This window comes from Odocoileus virginianus, unplaced genomic scaffold (genome assembly GCF_023699985.2).
Source record: "Odocoileus virginianus isolate 20LAN1187 ecotype Illinois unplaced genomic scaffold, Ovbor_1.2 Unplaced_Scaffold_1, whole genome shotgun sequence".
NCBI lineage: Eukaryota > Metazoa > Chordata > Mammalia > Artiodactyla > Cervidae > Odocoileus > Odocoileus virginianus.
In genome coordinates, this window is record NW_027224263.1 from 8,663,127 (window position 1) to 8,677,289 (window position 14,163).

The 14,163-nt window shown below is 39.2% G+C and overlaps 1 protein-coding gene across 3 annotated transcripts in view; it reads left to right on the top strand.

The window, feature by feature from the left end:
- Positions 1–1,877: 1,877 nt before the first annotated feature.
- Positions 1,878–14,163, top strand: part of PLS3 (plastin 3) — a 92,763-nt gene continuing 80,477 nt past the window's right edge. For 2 of the 3 annotated variants that reach the window (XM_020905555.2, XM_020905553.2), the window contains exon 1: positions 1,878–1,984. The gene's annotated coding sequence lies outside the window, so the exon portion shown is untranslated. The remainder of the gene's footprint in view (positions 1,985–14,163) is intronic. The other variant, XM_070462217.1, reaches the window with a different exon arrangement.

Genomic DNA, 14,163 nt, shown 5'->3' on the forward strand with positions numbered 1-14,163 from the left:
GAAAGTGAAGTCACTCAGTCGTGTCCGACTCTTAGCGACCTCATGGACTGCAGCCTACCAGGCTCCTCCGTCCATGGGACTTGTCCATGGGACTTTCCAGGCAAGAGTACTGGAGTGGGGTGCCACTGCCTTCTCCCAAGTTTTAAAGCAGGTGGACTGTAAAGCTCAGGGAACTCTACTCAGTGCTCTGTGGTGACCTAAATGAGAAGGAAATCCAAAAAAAGAGGGGGTATGTATACGTATAGCTGATTCACTTTGCTATACAGTAGAAACTAACACAGCATTGTAAAGCAACCAAACTCTAAAAAAAATTAATTGCGACTGGAAGCTCTTCAGGAGTGATTTACAGACACCATAAAATGTAGAAAACTAAAGTACTGTATCAAAGTATCTAGAAATTTTGTGTAAAGAATTCCAGAAACCATACTAAACCTTGGTCTAATTACTGAAAATTAGAAATCTCATTTTGAAACCTCTTGTAAATGTGTGTGGCGCTATGGTGCACAGTCCACACAATGTGAACATGTTGAAATTGGTACTTTTAAGCTGACCTTAGCCTGACCCAGTACAAAATCTCTCACACCAGAAATTTAATATTTCTGAAAGCCTGATGATTGCCCTCTCATTTATTTTTCACCTTTCTGTGCCTTTCATATGTTCTTCCAGCTGGTTAATCATTAATTAATATTTAACAAGGCTTTTTCACAATGCCAATTCCTTCTCTGCTAGTATAGCCTTTAGGCAGTATATGAACTCCCCTTTTCTGCCCATTTAAGAAGCCAGGACACTCACTATAGGTTAATTTCTCTAAAGAAATCCAGAACATCAGATGAAGGGAGGTTTCCTTGACAAGACCGTTCAATTTTTCAGGCCACTTTGAACTTAGGAGATTTTCCTAGTGCATATAAAATGATATGTAATTGAACCAACTTAAAATTCTTAAAAAATTTCCAAGCACACATTGCCTGAACAAAATGCTTGCGACTGAAACGGGAAAGGGCTTAGCCTTTCGCTTCTTGTGCCACAAGCCAATCTCTTGATTCCAAACGATTGGAATGCAGATAAGCAGGGAAAACCTCCGCGCGTGTTAATGAAAGAGGTCAGCTATGACACAGAGGTCAAGAAGAAGAAAAGGTACTCTAGGAGGCAGGAGCATGTCTCCAAGTTTTCTCTGGTGAAAGGAGACTGATGAGAATTGACATCCGTTTACAGTCAAACAAGTGGAACCACGTAACTTTCACGTTCCTCCCCACCTCCACCTCTCACTCCTTTCCGCATGGACAAACAGACCACACAGGTGATTTTGGCCAAAAATTTACTTGGCACGAAACCCAAAACTTAAAAGCCTCGTCCTGTCCATATATCTGCTCCAGAGAACTAGTTAGAAAGGGAAGATTGCTGAGGTTTTCCCTCTGCGTTGCTCCGCACCTGAGCTGATTGGAGCCGAAGAGACTATTGATGCGTACTAATAACATCCCTTCCCATGTCCAGATTGTTTTTACGATTCTACGTTGAAATTGTACTCTCTAGACTTAAATAGGGTCTTGGTAACGTTCAAACTCTCCCACATTCTCATCTTTTCATTTATTCTACACGATTTTGGGGAATGTGGTACCCCAGCCAGGCTCTGAGGACTTCTAGTCTCTTCGGAGCTAGGGAAGGGGAGAAAAGGAGCAGAGGACCAATCTTCGCTCCCAGCCGCAGTTACCGTCCCCATCCCTCCAGAGCGCCCAACCCTGTGCCCGTCGTCCCAACACCCCACCCAGATGATGTGACAGGCTCGTGGCCCAATCCCCTTCCTGGTTCCCAGGCCGACTGCTAGCACCACCCGAGCCAATGGCGGCGGCCGAGGGGCGGAGGGCCTGGCAGAAGGGGCGGGAGCGCTGGCTTTAGAACCGCGGCCGCAAGAATTCCGAGCGGCAGAAGTTGTGTGAGTGCGTCGGCAGGAGACCGTCGGGCCAGATCCGGTACTCTGCGACTTTCTGTAAGTGCTCTGCAGGTACAGGAGGGCACGAGGGAGCGGGGTCCCTGAGCGTGGGCAGGAGTGGGTCCAGAGGAGAGCATCTCCGGGAACCTCGGCGGGAACCAGCCTGGCATGAGGGGCGGGGGCCTGAAAGGGAGGCTGGGGAGATTTCTGTCCCAGCCTTGGGCGCCAAAGCGACCGTTCACAGCAGGGATGGGTGGGAGTGACCGAATGTTCCTCGGGACCGCTACCCGCCGCAAACACGTTTTCTGACGTTCACTGGGGAGATGGTGTTTTCTCAATAGTTGCTTTTAACTTGTTGCCAGCCTTGGGCTGGAGTCCTTGACGCCAACCCTTGCCCTTCTCCCCTTTACCCGCGGCGGCCCCAAAGTAGAAACCCAGAGCCTAAAGTTCCCTCGATCGTCCTTCTCCAGCTACTGCCACCCTCCTCCCCCCGCCTCCGCCGGCTCCGGACTCAGGAAATCCCGGAGCCCGTCGCCTGCTACGCCTCCAGCCCCCGCTCGCCCGCCTCCGGTGACCTCGCAGGCTCACCTCGGCCCCCGGCTCCACGGGGTGCGGTGGCCCAGGGAGAGAGCGAGGCTCTGGTTGCCTGCTTTCCGCCTGCTTCCCTGGCTAGTAGCGATCGCACCGCGTCTCCCTATGAGTAAGCACTTTTTTTCCTTTCAGTAGCAGGACATCCCCACGCCTTTAGGACAGGACCTTTCCGCTCTTCACTCTCCCGATTCCTCGCCGCCCTGTCTGCTGCTTTCTCAGCCCCTCTGGCTCCGCACCCTCGAGCGCACTCGGTCCCGGCCGCTCGGGAGACGGAGTCGAAAGGGGCGGTGGGAGAGGGGCAACATCCCCCCTCTCCCTCTCCCACACAGCTGCACTTGCGGGTGTTTACTTTTCCGCACCCGCAGTACTTAGCGCCCTAATGAGAGGCGGGGGCGGGGGGCGGCGGGGAACGCCGACCACCCGCGCCCTGGCTTCTCGCCAGTCCCAAAGTTGCCGCCGCCGCCGCCGCTGCTACTGGCTTTAATGTGCTGGCGGCTCAGACCGCCGGGCTCCTGGGCAGAAGATCCCAGCCTGGGAGGTGGAGTGGACTCAAGGCTTTATGACACTTCCCGTACGCGACGCTTCTTGCTGCACACCCGATTTGCACGACATCCCGGTTGGTGCTCAAGGTTGAGTTTAGAATTAATTCGCCATTTAGGATCAGACAGACAGGATGCTGGGAGTACCTGACTTGTTACCAGGAATGAGGGTGGGGACTGGGAAGGGAGCCTGGCAGGCCGCACAGTAGATACCTAGGTGAAATGAAAAACTACTGAGAGATAAGCAGATAGTCCACTTTATAAGATGTCACAGTGTATTTGGGCGCCTAAACTTGATCCTGAAGCTGCAATTTAGAGCGAATTCCAACATAGTGGCGGAAGCCCCACACATGCCAATTGGCATCACGTGCCCCAAGTCTCTGATGCCCCTGGGGTCATTGTCACATGACTTCTTTTGACTTTAAAACTGGAATGTAATGGCTGAAGTCCATTTTCCCAAAAATACGCGACCAAAAAGGGGAGAGGGTGTGAACTAGCCTCCACTCAAGGGAATTCTACTTGGATGTGGTTGAGGGGAACAGAAAGGGAATTTGGTGCTCAGATTTTATCCAGAATAAAAACAGAAGCTGTTTTTAAAACAAGGGCTTGAAGCATGTTTGTGCTGGGATATATGTCTCCCCTGTGGCTCTTCAATCTAGTTATGGCTTTTCTAAATTTTAAAAATATCTTACTAATTATTTCCTGGGAAAATTGTCCTTTTATTCACGCCCTGTTTCATTCTGAAATGATTGATTTGAAGCCATATCCTATAAGATAGTGTTTTTAAAAAATTAGGCTTTGTCCATGTACCTGGGTTTGGCCTATATTCCAGTTGAACTGTTCTCTATATTAGGCATCTGCTTGAAAGTGGTGGATAATCTCTTGGCTAAAATTAACCATCAGTTACTGTGGTTTGAAATTGGATCAGAAATAAGGCACAAAAACAGTGGACACTGAATTTGAGAAATGGAGCTGTTTGGGTTTGTGCCTGCCAATACTTTAGCACAATAATGAGATGTCACAGAAACAACTTCTGTAATGACCAATACCCACCCAAGTGACCCAAGTTAAGACTGCTGTTGGAAAAACGTTATGGTTTTTGTGATTTAGATTATATATTGCAGAGTACAGAAATGGGCAGCAGAACCCCTGAGGTCAAGAGTTTAAAAGCTTTACTTATTTACAAAAATGGATCCAGTTGACACATACTCAGTCTTGAAAACAACTAGGGCAGCTAAAAATGAAGCTGGGAACAGTTAAGAGATTTTGGCTTTCTATGCTTTAGCCAAAAACCCTTTGTCTACGTACTGCAGCAACCTCTGAATGACTTGAGCACTCCATTTTCACGCTGTGCATGGGTTTCTGAGCCTAAAAACTAGAACAAATTTAAAGCACATAGCTCTGACCGCCAGGCTTAACCTGGCAGCACAGATTAGCTGGAAGTGGACTCAAGCTGCACCTGAGTTAATTGGGAGTTAAGGACACACTGCTAGATAGACCCCCCTAGTGGAAGTGAGGTGATAATATAATTTTAGATTGAACTAATAAATATTTAACTTTTAAAAAAGAAAGAGTACAACTATCCAACTAGGTTAAAGTGGTAGGGAGTTAAGTTCTTTTTAAAATAATATTAGCTCATGTCAAAACAGGATCCTCACTAGGCTTTCTGTCCACAGTCTTTTGTCTCGGAGGTGTCCACTTGTTTAAAACTACTGACTTCATTTTTTAGTGGTATGATCTAATGAACCCAGGCTTTCATTAAAATTAGAGGATTATGAGTCTAATACTTAATTTCTATTGTTAGATCTAGAAAGTGATCAAACTCTTTGTCTGGGGTGGGAGAGCCAAATAAATTATGCTTTGCCTCCATGGGGTCGCAAAAGAGTGGGACACTACTTAGCAACTAACCAACAACTTGATTTTACACAATCAACACTCAGGTCGAAGGGCTCCAATCTGATGGCATCATTTAGGGTCAATTGCTAAAACTGTCTAGGCTTAATTCATTTTGGGTAAAAGGATTAATTATAACTAGTGAGTAATATTTGGGTTGAGATTAAGTTTCTTCTACAAATGGTTACAAGTACATTAGACTTGACTGTGACTATTTATACTGGCAGAATGTCAGTATTCAGGGCACTATCAGGAACTACATGGAAATTTTTGTTGTTGTTCAGTCATGTCCGACTCTTTGCGACCCCATGCACTGTGGCAAGTCAGGCTTCCCTGTCCTTCACTGTCTCCTGGAGTTTGCTCAAATTCATGTCCACTGAGTCGATGTCTCTCCAAGGCAAACAGTGTGACTGTTACTGAAAAGAAGTGGGTAGTAGCTTCGCCATGGTGTTTGAGCACTAAGGAGATTATTTTTGGTGAAACTGACAGAGAAAAGGAAAGAAATCCATTTGCAATTTTTCCATATTCTGTTTTAGGCATTTCTGTTTGCCTATCCAAGAAATATACTGACATAATAATATTCTTAGCACATATGATAGATTAGTGAATTTGCTACTGTGTGACTGTTATTTCTTTAAAATATAGACCATTTCTGTCATTCCTTATCAGAATTTATCATAATCTAGGTGGAATGTATATGCCAAACTGTTTGTTTTTGCTGTTTAGTATAGATTCCAGAAGTAGCAGATATAAAATTGAAAACAAACATCTAATATCTATCAATACATGACGACTTGGGTATCTGTTTTTGGAATCACTTTGTAATTGCTCATGTTGTTTTGGTGAAAAGTAATCCGGGGGGGAAAGTTTGATGTGTGAAAATGATAAAACTCAGTTTAGAAGAAAACAGCTAGATCACATTTTGAGTCTGTATAATTATTCTAGGGAATGACATACCATATAATGTATGTTCAATGTGTTGGAGGTTTCAAAGGTTTTTTTGGATACATTATACTGTTGGAAGGTCTTTTAGATACCAGTGGTCACGACTCGCTGTTTTTAGTTATGAGAGAGCTTTGGTTAAAATTATGGTCTAGAAATATTAAAAACAGTCTAATCATGAAATGTCAGTCTCAGGAAAAGATCTGATAATTCTTGGGCCAACTGGTAGTTATGGAGGTGACAGTTTCCAGAATTTTAATATGTTTAATAACATTGAATTTGCCTTATTCTTAGCACTTGAAAGACAAATATTGCTGAGTATAAACTGTTTTAGGGATGAAAAAGCATTGCTGTTAAATGAAAATTACAATGGTAAGGGGGAAGTATGTTGGACTTCCTTCAGAAGAACTACATTCTAGACATGGTTCTGCCACTGACTCATAATTTGACCTTATTATTACATTGTTATATAACATTGAGCACATACATGTGCCAGACACCACACATTTTCTCATTTATAAACTGAGGGCATGGCTCAAGGACTTTGTGTCTTTTATATAGAAATAGTATGGCTTATTTCAATTTTATTTATCAGTTGATTTTTTTGCCAATTTTAATGCAACTATATTGCATGCTAAGTCGCTTCAGTCATGTCCAACTCTTTGCTACCCTATGGACTATAGCCTGCCAGGCTCCTCTGTCCATGGGATTCTCCAGGCAAGAATACTGGAGTGGGTTGCCATGCCCTCCTCCAGGGGATCTTCCCTACCCAGGGACTGAACCCACAGTCTCTTATGTCTCCTGCATTGGCAGGTGGGTTCTTTACCACTAGCGCCACCTGAGAAGCAACTGTATTTAAGCTAAATACCTTGTTGGAAAATTGATGACTATACACCAGTGGCTTATGCCATGACTAATGTTTTTTCTTTCAAATATAGACCATTTCTGTCATTCCTTATCAGAGATTTTTGGCACATTAAACTTTCTGATTTTATATTATAAGAAAGCTTAATTTTTCTTAGCAGTGTAGAAATTGGTTTGATGATAAGGAGGTAGTGTTGTTTACTGGAAAAAACTCCAGGGTCTTTTAATCCTCTACAGTTTGCACAGATAGGCCATCTTAAGTAAATTATGGAAGTTCTCTGTGTTCATATCTGGATTATACTTTATTTGTAAACCATCTGTTTCCAATCTACGTATTTCACAGGGATGCTGAAAGGATAAATGAGCTATGTAAGCCTTGGCTCTTCAGCAGACAGGTGCTATATAAATTCAAAGTACTGTACTAGTATATCATATAAGCACCAAAGTTTTAACAAGAGTTTGCAGAAATAGAATTCTCATCACTTTAAGTTTTGCCACATTTTTACTTGTCTGTAATAGTCTCCAACCATCCACTTTTACAAGCTAAGGAGAAATAAAGCCAGACATAATATAATGAAAAATAAGAGAAATGGTTAATAACAAGAGCATTAAGCCCTATACGTGTCATACTTTGTTATATTCTTTTCCCTCAAATATTGTGCCAAGTAGCCCGTTAAAGCCATTAATGTGGTGGTTTTTGTTTTTTTTGTTTTTTTTTTTCCTTACTTTTCCCAAGCAACTATCGAGCAGTATTTTGGCATTCATTGCTAAAGCTTACAAAGTACTTTGGCTTATCATACTTCATTCTTAGTTTTGTGATTGCCTGTTATAGGAGGTTTTGTGTAAAATTGCACATGAAAAATCAAATGTTTCTCCGTGTAATTGCACTCTAAATTGTGTATGTAAGTATGGAAAAGTGCATAATGAAGGAGATAGTCTTTGTTTAAGTGTCATGCCATCATTAACACAGAAAAGGTGAGAAGTGAATGTAGATTTTCTTTTGAAAAACAAGGCTTGGGCTAGGTCATTTTCAACCCCTGCCCTCAAAATTGTTAACTTGGAATTACTTTTCAATGTCTGTTGTCATCTTGCCAATTACATAATGGTTCTTTAACTCTGTCATTCTTTGCATTATCGTCTGTTTTTATTTTATTAAAATTATGTTTGATAACATTTGTTAAAATATCATTTGTGAAGTAACAGTACCTAATGAAAATGAAATAAGCAGAAAGCCTTGAGTTAAAGGACTTTTGAAATTACCTGGTATTGTGTGGCTAGTTCTGAAGAGAAGATTCTTTTTGCTAAAAGAAATCATTTTCTTTTGTAAAATCTGATCTCTTATTTCTACCATCTCTGGTTTAAAAGAGTCAATAGCACATCATTTTTTGTAACCTTGTAGGCCAGTCATTGAAAATAAAACTTTGATTCTCTTAAGCTGTTTTTAATTTATATGTGTATATATATTTATATAAAATATAAATGCTTTCTATAAAATAGAATTTGTGAGGACAGTATAATAGCTTTGAATATTCATATTATTGCATTCTACATTATACACTCTAATTACGTAGTGTTGTGCTCAGATTGACATTCTGCCATTGACACTGAATTATAATATTAATACATTGTCCTTTATAGATGAATGTCATTTTTAAGCTTTTTTTCTGTATTTATTTACTTGCTTATATGTCCGTTTTTGCCATTTCTTGATGTCTTTTTGACATTTTGGAGCTTGTATTTCAGTGAGGAAGAATTTCCATTTAAGACGGCTTTCTCAGAGGTAAAAATGACAAGAGATGATTCCTTTGGTATATCCTATTGCTATAATAGTCAATAGGCATATTTAGTTAATCTGCTGGAAAAGTGTCTTAAGTAGTGTGCATTTCAGAAGTTTTTAATCACTTTACGTTGGATTAAAAAATATAAGTCCATTGTAAAAATATTAGAAGAAAGCAACAATTTTTATAAAGAATAAAAGTAAAGATTACTCATAATCATACCACCTGTTCATATTTTTTAATCTGTTTTCTGTATAGAAAGTTAAATATTTTTAAAATTGGGATCGTGTTGTATATACAGTTTGTATTTCTTTTTTTCACTTATACTGTGAAAATGTTTTCATGTAAAAAGATATTTTTGAAAATATTTAAAATTACTTCATGAGATTTCATAATTTATTTCACTAATTCCAGGTTGTTGGAATTTTTTTTTCTTTCCATATGTTATAGATAATACTACAGTGAACATCTTGGGGCAAAAAGCATTTCATGACTCTGATTATTTCTTTGGGATAAGTATTTAGAAGAAAAATTGCAAAGGTTTTTGTTTTTAAAGATGAATTCCTTTGACAATCTTTGAAGTTGAAACACTGGCTTACCCAAAAAGAGCCTTGATTTCAAAGAACAGCACTCAGGAAAACAAAAAGCCATTCTTTATATAGTGTTTTGTATGTGACTAAACTGGAGCTGGTTTAGGTAAAGTATATGTCTTAGAAATATTGTGGTTTCCTCTGATCTAGTTAGCAGGTGCAAAGCAGGATGAAGTAGAATCCTGTGGGGTGCACAATCATAGGAAGTTCTATTTTTTGAAACGGAACTGTTATTGGGGGAAGGGAGACAGGTTTGTATTTAATTAGCCTTTAGATTTCAGATTGCTGTAAAACTCTGTTCAAGTACAGAAAGCTTATTTGTGACCAGAAACTTTCAGTATCCTAAAGAAACTTTTAATCCTGAAGTTGGTTAAATGGCTGTGTTTAGAGGTTCTTTTTTTGTTTTATTAATTACTTCTTACTGAAGTATAGTTGATTTACAATGTTGTGTTAGTTTCTGGTGTATAGCAAAGTGATTCAATTTTATACATATGTATTCTTTTTCAGTTTCTTTTCCATTATAGGTTATTACAAGATATTGAATATAGTTCCCTGTGCTATATAGTAGGTCCTTGTTTTATATTTTATATATAGCAGTATGTATATGTTAATCTCAAACTTATTCCCCCCTTCCCCTTTAGTAACCATAAACTACCATATGATCCAGCAATCCCACTCCTGGGCATATATCTGGAAAAGATGAAAACTCTAATTTGGAAATATACACATACTCCAACGTTCATAGTAGCACTGTTTACAATAGCTAAGACATGGAAACAACCTAAATGTCCATTGACAGATGAATGGATATGTGCTCTGTGTGTGTGTATATATGTGATGGAATATTACTCAACCATAAAAGGAATGAAATAATGCCATTTGCCACAACATGGATGGACCTAGAGATGATCATACTAAGTGAAGTAAGTCAGACAGAGAAAGACAAATATCATCATATGTGATATCACTTATATGTGGAATCTAAAATATGATACAAATGAACTTATTTACAAAACAGAAATAGACTCACAGACACACAAATGGTTCTGTTTGTCGATAGGCTTTTTTATCTCAGGCTGTGCAGTTGCAGCTCAGTGATACATTGGTTGGGTTCCAGACTACCACCATAATGTGAGTCACACCAATTTTTTTGACTTCCTAGCACATATAAAAGTTATGTATACAATACTGTAGTCTATTAAGTGTGCAATAGCATAACGTCTTTAAAAAAGTACATAATTAAAAATATTTTGCTGTTTAAAAAATGCCAGTTAATCATCTGAGGCTTCAGTGTATCCTAGTAACATTAAATATCACTGATCACCAATCACTATAACAAATATAATAATGACAAATTGTGAAATATGGTGAAAGTTCCCAAAATGTGACACAAAATGAGAAAATGTTGTTGGGAAAAAGATGCTGATAGATTCCTCACTTGATCCAGGCTTGCCACAGACCTTCAATTTGTAAAAAGTGAAATATCTGGAAAGTGCAATAAAATGAGGTGTGCCTGTACTTGACACTGCTCAATAAACTCAGTTTTATATTTCATTCAAGTTTCTTAAATAGCTAAACTGAGATCAAATAGTGGTAAAATTTCTGGTGCCATCAGTTAATTTGTGCCTAGATTCCATGTATAGTGAATCCCCCAATTACAACACTTAACAAATATTTTGTATATTTAAGTGACTCATTGCACACTGCATCTCTCTCTAAACTTATCTCATGCTGCTTCATAGACCCTTCTCGGATGTTTGTTTCCTTCCTCCAGTTCACCGGTGGCACTAAGGACCATATTGTCCTGGGCATCCTCTGATGACCCAGAAGTGATGTAGAAAATGTCTGACCACACAACTCATTCTCACCACCTCCTTTTTTTGTTCTCAGAGGTATTATGTACATGCTATATTTCATAGTCAGACTGGAGTTTAGTATAAAATGTGGGTTCCCATGGTCTTGCCGTTTTATATCTCTGTGACATTGGGGAAGTTCTGTAACTCCTCCAAACCTCAATTTTACTATCTATAAAATGGGGATGATATGACTTGTTTTAGTGTTGTGCTTAAAATTAAAGGAGAACATTTATAAAGAAACTAGTGAGGACTTCCCTGGCGGGCCAATGGTTAGGAATCCACGCTTTCAGTGCTGAGAGCCGGGGTTGGATTCCTGATCAGGGAATTAAGATCCCACAAGCCATGTGGCGCCGCCAATTTATAGGTCAATTAATGTTGCCTTAGGTGATCTTTATCAGGTATCTGTAGCTACCTCTTCATTTTCCTCTGATTTACTCTTTTTTCCCCTGAAGTGTCACCAACTGAAGATAAACAAGATAGGGTTTTTGTTTGTTTGTTTGTTTTATTTAATGGTATTGTGAAAATATGACTTCCTAAAGCTTTGCATTACACATGTGGAGGATTTTAACAATGTTCCAGGTTGAAGAAGCCTCTTGACTTAGCTAGAAACCCTTTTACCATTTGCCTTTTTATGAGGATATGCCATCCAGCAGTCTAAATTCACCCTCAAACGAAAATTGGAAATAATACCCTTTTAATATATTACAGACACCACTGTAAACTCATTGCTACTAGCAAATTTAGCTTAGATCAGGATGGAAGGTAATAGGTAATGTTGATGGCTATTTTGGAGGGTAGGGAAAAAAAGCTTCAAGTTCTTAAGTGTTTGTTTCTACAATTGTAGAAATAGTATAAACATGGATATTTAAAAGTTTACCTTTGAAAAATAGGAGAAAAAAGAAATTAAATCAGTCAAAACTTAAAATGCTGGGGAAGGCAGAGAGTTATAAATTAAATCAGAATCTTAGTCATGGGTGAATCCAAAATATATTCATTTTAAATTTACGATGCCCATTATTTCCTCTAGTGGAAGTTTTCAAAAGCAAAAACCAGGAAATGATGAAGGACATTGACACATTCAACAAATATTTTGAGAAGTTTGTGGGTCGCCAGTTTAAAGCTACAGTTGAATAGCTTTTGCAAGTGGTTATGAATAATTAAAATTTTATATTTTGTCTTACAATACTTTAAAAACAATATAGCCAAATTAACATTAAGTATAGATAGCCAAAAAGTAATACTGATAGAGTAACATGTGTAAAGATATAAGCCAACCTGTACATTTTGTATCTTATCCTAAATCAAAATTTTCCAGCATTAGTTGCCACCCTCCTGAAATGAAAACAAACTAGAATATATTTATAGGATCAAGCAGATCATGGCAAACTTCCCTAACCAGAGAGGGTTTGTGTAAAGATGAAGGGAATGTTGCTATGTCAAATACTTTGAAATGCGTAAGGATTATGTAAAAGCAGGCCTATAAGGCATTTATAAAAAGATGTAAAACTCAGGGAAACTTTAAAATATGCCCAAAGTCCTCAGGTACATATTGCTGATAGTACAAACTACAGATGGAGTAAGAGTTAGCTAAATATAGTAATATGGACAATGCCTTAATTAGTCTATTGGAATTCTTTTCATCATGCCACTAAAATAAGTATAATGAAAGCTGCTAGGTGCTAGGGCTACAAAGATGGTAAGATACTCCTGTAGTCTAGAAGAAAAGACATAATACTGGATTTCATAAAACCTAAAAATATTCTTACATGTAGAAAAGGGACTTAAATATGGCCTTTTTTCTCAACATAAAATAATTTCTAAATTTAAACCTTGTGTGAACAAAGACATTCATGTATAACGCAATATAATCAAATCTAAACTAAGAACAAATCAAGTTTAAACATTGTTATTTCTTTGCAATAATTATTGCATCCTAGAAAAAGTGCCCACCATGAGTTAATTTCACTTAAATAGAACATTGCTCAGCCTATAAATGAAGGTCAGCAGACACCAGTGTCTTGGAATAAAATAGCCCTTTGGCAAGAAAGTGAGCCACTCCCCATTTAGTTTTTACAAAAATAAAATTCTTTCCAGCTTTACTAAATTGTAGATGTTGTGCACAGCATGTACTTCTGCAGTAGTTGGTTCTGCAGCTGTGGAAATATCCATGTATGCAGAAGCCGTAAAAACACTGATTCACCATTACTTGCACATGTAGCTCTCATACTTTCTATAGTACAGCACTCTGTTAAGTTTTATCCGAGTCAAGGATAATAGCAAGTAACTACAGGTATAATGGGGCTTCCTTGGTGGCCTAGCTGATAAAGAATCCGCCTGCAATGCAGGAGACCTGGGTTTTATCCTGGGTTGGGCAAAGGTGTAGCCTAATGGGCTACAGTGCATGGGGCTGGAAAGAGTCAACACAGCTGAGCAACTGAGCACATGTGCACAGGTATAAAAGTGTTAGTCTCTCAGTCATGTCTGACTCTTTGCAACCCCATGGACTGTAGCCCGCCAAGCTCCTCTGTCCATGGAATTCTTCAGGCAAGAATACTGGAGTGGGTAGCCATTTCCTTGCTCCAGGGGATCTTCCCAACCCAGGATTGAACCTGGGTCTCCTGCATTTGCAGGCAGATTCTTTACCATCTGAGCCACCAGGGAAGCCCTGCACACAGGTATAACTGACACCTTAATTTTCTGCCTTGAACTTCTTGATTGTCCCAGACTTTGAAATGACCCAGGATTCCAAATGTGGTCATCATTCTGTTTGATGGGAGAGGATCAAATGGATGCACTATATCTGGATGTACTATGTCCTCTGTATATGGTTTGCTTCAAAGATAGCACTAAATTCCTGCCATATACCATGGAAAACACTGTTCTAGGGAGAAAGGAAAATAAACCCATTCTCCTGATTCTTTCACAGTACACCTGGCACATAGCAGTTCTCCATAAATACATTTGAAAGAGGCCTTTGCTAATAAAGATTAAATTGTGAAAACCTAATCAGCAAATTGATAGCTTATGAATCATAATTGAATAAAATACATCATGATGTGAACCTATCAGAAGACTAAGCAAGGGGCTTCTTTGGTTTTCTTTCTCTGACTTGTTTTAAATGGTCAGGAATGAATGTTACAGATAGAACTTCCATTATGAGAACTGCTGAACTTTAGGATCAAA